Raw genomic sequence first — 6,302 nt, 5'->3', positions numbered from 1 at the left:
ACCCCGTGAGAGCTATGGTTGTAGTATTGCCACCACAGCAGCTACATTTGTGAGCTTTTGTGTGTTGAAAGTTTTTTCTTTTGATTTTTGAAGTGGCTCTGTGTTATTCTTCCTGTCCCCTCCCACTCACCCATATATGCTCTTTACCTAAGAAAGAGTCTTGTTTTTGAAGGTGTTCTAGATGTTTTTGAGGTGATGGGGCACCCATCATAAACCTCTAATGGTGAATACATGTGCAGGACTCGCATGCACGTCCTGCTGTGTCTTCTTTTGATGTAAAATTTAGTTTGATTAGTTTCTCTTCTTTTTGTCTTAAACATTACTTTGAAGGCAGGAACATATTTTTAGGAGCATAAACCATTGAATCTTGCTTGTAGGTATACATAAAATAGATTGCTTTAAGATGTGTTGTTTCTTAAGGAAGGAAGGAGGGAAGGAAGGGAGAAAGGAAGGAAGGAAGGAAAGGAGGAAGGAAGGACCACAGCAGAAATAGCCTTCAGTGTGTGCTTTTCATCTGAAAGAAATGCCAGATGCCCAGTTTGTCAAAGGCAGAGAGAACACAATGTCAATTTACAGTTTTAAGAAGGCCTAAGGGAACTGTTCGAGGTGAGCTGAAGGATGAACTAGCTTTAGCATACACTGTCTTAGTTTCTTTTCCTGTTGCTGTAAATGAAAAGCTCTAACAAAAGCACCTTAAGGGTATAAAGGTTTCTGTTTTAGCTCACTGTTCATGGCAGGCAAGTCAGGTGGCAGGACCATGAGACAGCTAGTCACATGACATCTACAGGTAGGAACGCAAAGCATGCACGCTGCTGCCTCGCTCCTTTCTCCATTTATACCGTTCAGGATTCCAGCCTGTGATTGGATGCTCACCCCAGTGAAGGCAGTCCAGATCATCTGCAGGCATGCCCAAGAGGTTCATCTCCCAAAGGAGCCTAGATTCCGTTAAGTTGGCCATTAACACTAACTGCCACACTATACAAAAACAAAAGCAGTAGATGCCCAACAGACCTATGTTTAAATTAAAGAGATTAAAACTCTGAACGAATGTAAAAAGCTAATGAAAATATATTCTTGGACCCCCCCACCCAAATTTAAGTCCTTTATTTTAAAATAAATGAAATATTTAACACTTAACTATTTTAGGGAACCTCGTATTTCATCTCTTCAGAGGATGGGAGATCTGATACTTAGCCATGCAGCAGCTGAATGAATGTGTGAGTGAAGATATCAATGAGCCATGAAAAGCACCAGATTCAACTGGTTTAGGTCCTAGTTCTATGCCCTCTACTGATTTTTTCCCAAGTCATTGACACACAAGTTGGTACAAAAAAAGGACATTAAGCTCAACATATCCAGTCTTGGTCATCATTTTCTAGTAACCATGGGTGCTTGAACCTTAATTTTGAACCTCAAAATAAATTTTGTGATTAATTTTCATTTTCATTTATCTATTGAGAATTGCCTTGATCTGCAACAACATGAATGGTGCTAAAAATATGGCAGTGCTTATGAGAATGCAGCAGCCACTGTAATGCTGTGACTTCAGAGTAGCCAAGATAGACGCATGTAATGAGCTCCCTTTCATGTCCATTCTGTCCATGAAAGGCTTTGTTACCTGCATTTTAACAGCTTGAGGAGTTTGGTAGCCCAGCCTTAGATTCTGCGTGTGGGGAATTCCCTGGGGAACTTTATGACATTCACTTAAGAACCTTGCCGTGCTCTTGTTGCCTTGATTAGCAAAGTCTGCTCTTAGCACACTGACGTGGCAATGTTGGTCAGAGATTCACTGTGCTGAAAACCATGTCCCCTAAGCAGCAGGCAGTTTGGGCTCTTGCTTCCTCCTTGCGAACTCATCTCAGATGCCTGGCTCATGGGGTGAAAGTTTCCTGTAATTTGTCGTGTCTCTTGTCTTCACTGTTTGAGGCCGAGCTTCATCTGGATGTTTGCTTTTGATCCCTTTAATACAATCAGATGCCAAGGATTGTGAAAACAACTAAAAATAAACTTAGAAAATTCAGAAGCCTGCTCTGTTGCTGTGGTTAAATGTCTGCTTTTAAGGACTGTGGCAGACTGGAACCTGTGCTTTAACTTCCTAGCATTCAGTTGAATGCCTGTCCTGTGCTGAATTCAACACTGATATCTCACTGCCTTTGTGGACAGAGGATTAAGATTTGATGTGTGTTACTGGGCGGTACTGAAGTTAGAAGATAGGAAGTGATCAACACAGTGCCTGAAGGTATGCAGTTTTAGTCATGGATCTGGGCTGAACAACAGTTCCACTGCCTACCCTAAGCAAGATGAGCTTGACTTAGGTGAGTTACTGACTCTCCCTGAATCTTTATCTTGACCATGCACAGTCTGTCTCAGGTGGTGGTATGGACTCCGGGCTGTCTGCATGCCACAGATGTGGAGAAAGATGCCCTGCAGAACAGGCCTCCATCAGTAGTCCCTGTCACGTGTTTGCTGAGGAGTAGCTGCTGTGCCTTGAACATGTTTCATCTGTACTGACCATTCTAGCTGCTGGGATAGCAAGAACTTGTATGGGACTGTCACAGAAAAAGGGTAATGGAAGTGGGAAATGGAGGTCTCGCTTAGTGAAGGGACTAACAAGTATTGCAGTCCTCTGAAGACATTTCCTAAGAGAGCAGTGCTCTGTCACTAACAGAAAACAAGAAGAAAATGATGACAATAAGAAAGTGCTATAACTCACTGTTGACAGCCCTGGCAAGAGATAGTCAAGATCTTAATTTTGACTAGTACTGCCCTAAGCCGGCCTCACCCCCCTGGGCTTGGCTAAGGCTTAGCTCACTTTTTCTCCTGTTGGGGTGTGTTCAGGGACCCTTCTATCCTTCCCCTCTTACCCAGTTCAGGGCCTTTCATTGGCAGCTGCCTTGATGTGCTAATGCTTCCTCCTTGTAAGTTCCTCCTACTTCAGTGACAACCAAAGTCTGATGATGGAAGACTGGAGACGACCCTTTCTCTCCAGCTAGCCTTATTATGGATACGGCCAGCTCTGAGCCAGATGAAGACTTGCTGCCTAGCTCCATCATGCTTGGCATCTCCAGGCTGGGCAGTGCACTGACCTGAAGGAACCATTCTTGTGAATTCTCTTTTGCCCTTTGTTCCCTTATGGACATGAGCTATCAGTTCAAGCATCGTAGATACACAGTGCCTAAAGTAAGAAGGGCCACTCCAGAAAAGCAACATGCTCACCAACACAGTAGATTCCAGAACTTTTTCTATAGTACATGAGGTAAAGCAGTGTGTGTGTGTGTGTGTGTGTGTGTGTGTGTGTGTGTGTGTGTGTGTATGTGTGTGCGCGCACGCGTGCGTGGCCCCCCCACCCCCCACATGCCAGTAATGGGTATGCCAAGTGGAGGATACAAAATACCAGATAGTAACATCCTGATCCTGAGGATACCTGGGCCTGGAGAAAAGGCTGTTATAGAGGTGCATCCAGCACATAGCCCACACTTAGTCTGATGGCCCCCATGTTGGAAGAAGAGAACTGACTCCTGCAAGTTGTCCTTTGGTGACACCCCAGCAAAAAAAAAAAAGTTGAAAATTAATACATTTTAAAATAAAAAATAAGAATCCTGGAAGTAACAGGAGTGGGATGAAATACATAAGTGCCAACCTTCTCCACCCATTGCTATCTTTGATACTGTCAGAAAGGAGAAGTCAGAAGGGTGTGGCTGGCTCCTTTGAGTCCTATGTATGCTAAGCCACATAGGAAGGGATGAAGGGAGAGTCATTAGGAGGTGGGGCAGAGGTAGTGGGACCTCGGTTGTGTGTGTTGGTGATGCATGAGACTCATCACAGATGTGAAGTAGGAGAGCAGTGCAGACTTGCCCTGTGGTGCCATTCTTCCAGGAGGAAAGCTACTGCTACTTAGGTCAATGCATCTCCAAATTCTTTAGGATAGCTAGATACTGAGCTCACCTTGACACTAGCCAGATAGGAAGATGCATATGTCCCAGTTCCTTGGTGGAAGCAAAGAATATGACTTCTTAGTATGTCAACAATGCAATGGGCATGATGACATGTCTATTATCAGCGTTTGGAGAGCCAGAGCAGGAGGATTATGAGTTCCAGGCCATCCTAGGTAAGTTAACGAGACTATCTCAAAAAGCAAAAGAACAAAGCAAAGAAAACTCACAGTATAGGCAGAATAGAAGATGTAACTAGATGGACAATAAAGAAGAAAACTTCCAGCCTTAAGCAAATGAGTAGGATGGTTATAACCATAGGAATTATGGGTATGTGATAATAAAACAATACAGCATGAGGAATTTGAAAAAGTCATCTTTTAGATGATGATGTCATAGGCTTTCCTCCAAAGACTGCGGACAAGACTTCAGGTGGCAGGAGTAGGCAGGTTTTCCTCTTAGACCTGATCAACATTGAGACTTTCATATCATGAGTAGGGCAGAGAAAAATTGGAGGAGAGTTCAGTATGCCGAAAGGGGTGTGAAAAAAATAGTAAGGTAGACCATATTCATGACAGGAAGTTAGGGGGAAAATCTCTTCCTTGGAGATGTTAGCTACTGAGGTAAAGGGTCAAAGTTACTATGTAAATTTGTAACATGAAGAAACCATACTTAAGATTAGGAAATCAAGTGACTGGTGAGTAAATAGATTAATGATCAGGATAAGAAAATCAAGAAACTACAAAGAACCTAGCTTGTCCACCAACCTTTAATCTACCATTTGTTGTGAAACTGAAAGGCTGTACTGACAGCCACAGCACTGTGGAGGAAGGACTCCCAGGGGACTTCATCAGAGCAGGGAAATGTGCTGCCTTAGGAATATGGTCGTTTTCCCGTTGTCAAATTGCATACTGTGTTTTAAAACTGATCATACATGAAATGTTGGGGTAGGAAGGAGCCTCGACTGAGTGGGCAGATGATCAGAGGCTAGAGAAGTATGGAAGGCCCTGTTATGGGCCCCAGGCCTCTAGGTTGGAAGCTTCCCTTCAGTGAGTGAGTGAGTGAGGGTGTGCTGGTGTTGGACAGAACCTCTTGTGTGGCTGTGTCAGGTTTCTGATACCCTTGACACCGTAGTCATACCAGGGCAAAGCAAAATGTATCCTTGAGTACAAGGAACGACAGACTGTATAGATACGGTACCCCTGGGGTAATGGGCTTGCTTTGTGGTGACATGCCTAACACTGTGGAGTGCTAGCTCCTGTGATGTTAGCCCTGAATCTGCTGTGACATGAAGGTGGTATGGCCTTGCCTTCAGGTGCTGGTTCATGCAAATATGGGTCTTGGAAATTCACAGCTTTATGTCACAGGAACCAGAGTCCCCCGGCCTAATGTTCTCCAGCTCCAATGGTTGCCCCCTCCTGGATGCATGGTTGGAAACCATCACCGTGCCTGACACCGAGTTTCCATGAAGTTATATACTGTATGGCAGCTGATATATATAGGGTGTAGGAACAGGTTCATCCTCCCCCCCGCTGATTAAAGAATTAAAAGACAGGAGAGTTTGAAAGTCAAAATCAAGGTTTACTCAAAGTGAAAGGATCTGGATTACCCTCTTGGGTTCTTGGTCTCATTAATGAGAGTTTTATTGAAATGGATCAAATGGAAGCTTGGGGACAATTCCGTAAGAGTTTAAAAGAAAACTCCCAGAGCAAGCAAACTGTAAATCTCAGTAGTTGCCTAGAGGAGGAAGGAGAAGGAAGAAAGTCGTGTTACACTGCAGTAGGCAGCCACATGTTGGGCAGAGGTACATTAGGGGAAAAAGGGCATGGAATTCGTAAGTACTGGGAAAGGGATACTCAGCTTCCTGCTTGTATTTTAAAAGAGTCAGAAAAACGTGGAGGGTGTACCTTTTGGAGTAAGGACCCAGCTGAACCCCAAGGCAGCTTAAAGGGACTGTGCTAGGGGCTAGGATGCTGGGAGTTAAAAGTACAGTGTCTCATTAAAGGAATTTATTCGCTTATCTCTTCAACCTGGCTTAAGGTGAGTCTGCCTTCCTGTGGTGCTCCCACTTTCCCATGTGCTCCCATGGCCAGGTGGTTGACCTGCTGGACTGATTCACTCTTGTGTGTTGGGTAACTTAGATGTTAGACCTCTGCCAAGCCCAGAGATTTTATGCTCTTGACCAGAAGGAACAGTTTTCTCTCAGTGGAACTTTACTGCTGCTGTTAGAACCAGTTTTAGCTGGACTGTCCCCATGTCTTTTCTTCTTGTACATCAAGGAACTCTTATTTCTGGTGCAAAAAGACTCGCAGTTCTTGTGTGTTGTTTCAGTGTCTGTATTGGTTGATGTTTGTTTCTTCAGAGGTGGAT

This window comes from Mesocricetus auratus, unplaced genomic scaffold (assembly GCF_017639785.1).
Source record: "Mesocricetus auratus isolate SY011 unplaced genomic scaffold, BCM_Maur_2.0 Super-Scaffold_100015, whole genome shotgun sequence".
NCBI classification, from domain to species: domain Eukaryota; kingdom Metazoa; phylum Chordata; class Mammalia; order Rodentia; family Cricetidae; genus Mesocricetus; species Mesocricetus auratus.
The sequence above is the reverse complement of the archived record's forward strand: the minus strand, read 5'-3'. Positions refer to the sequence as shown.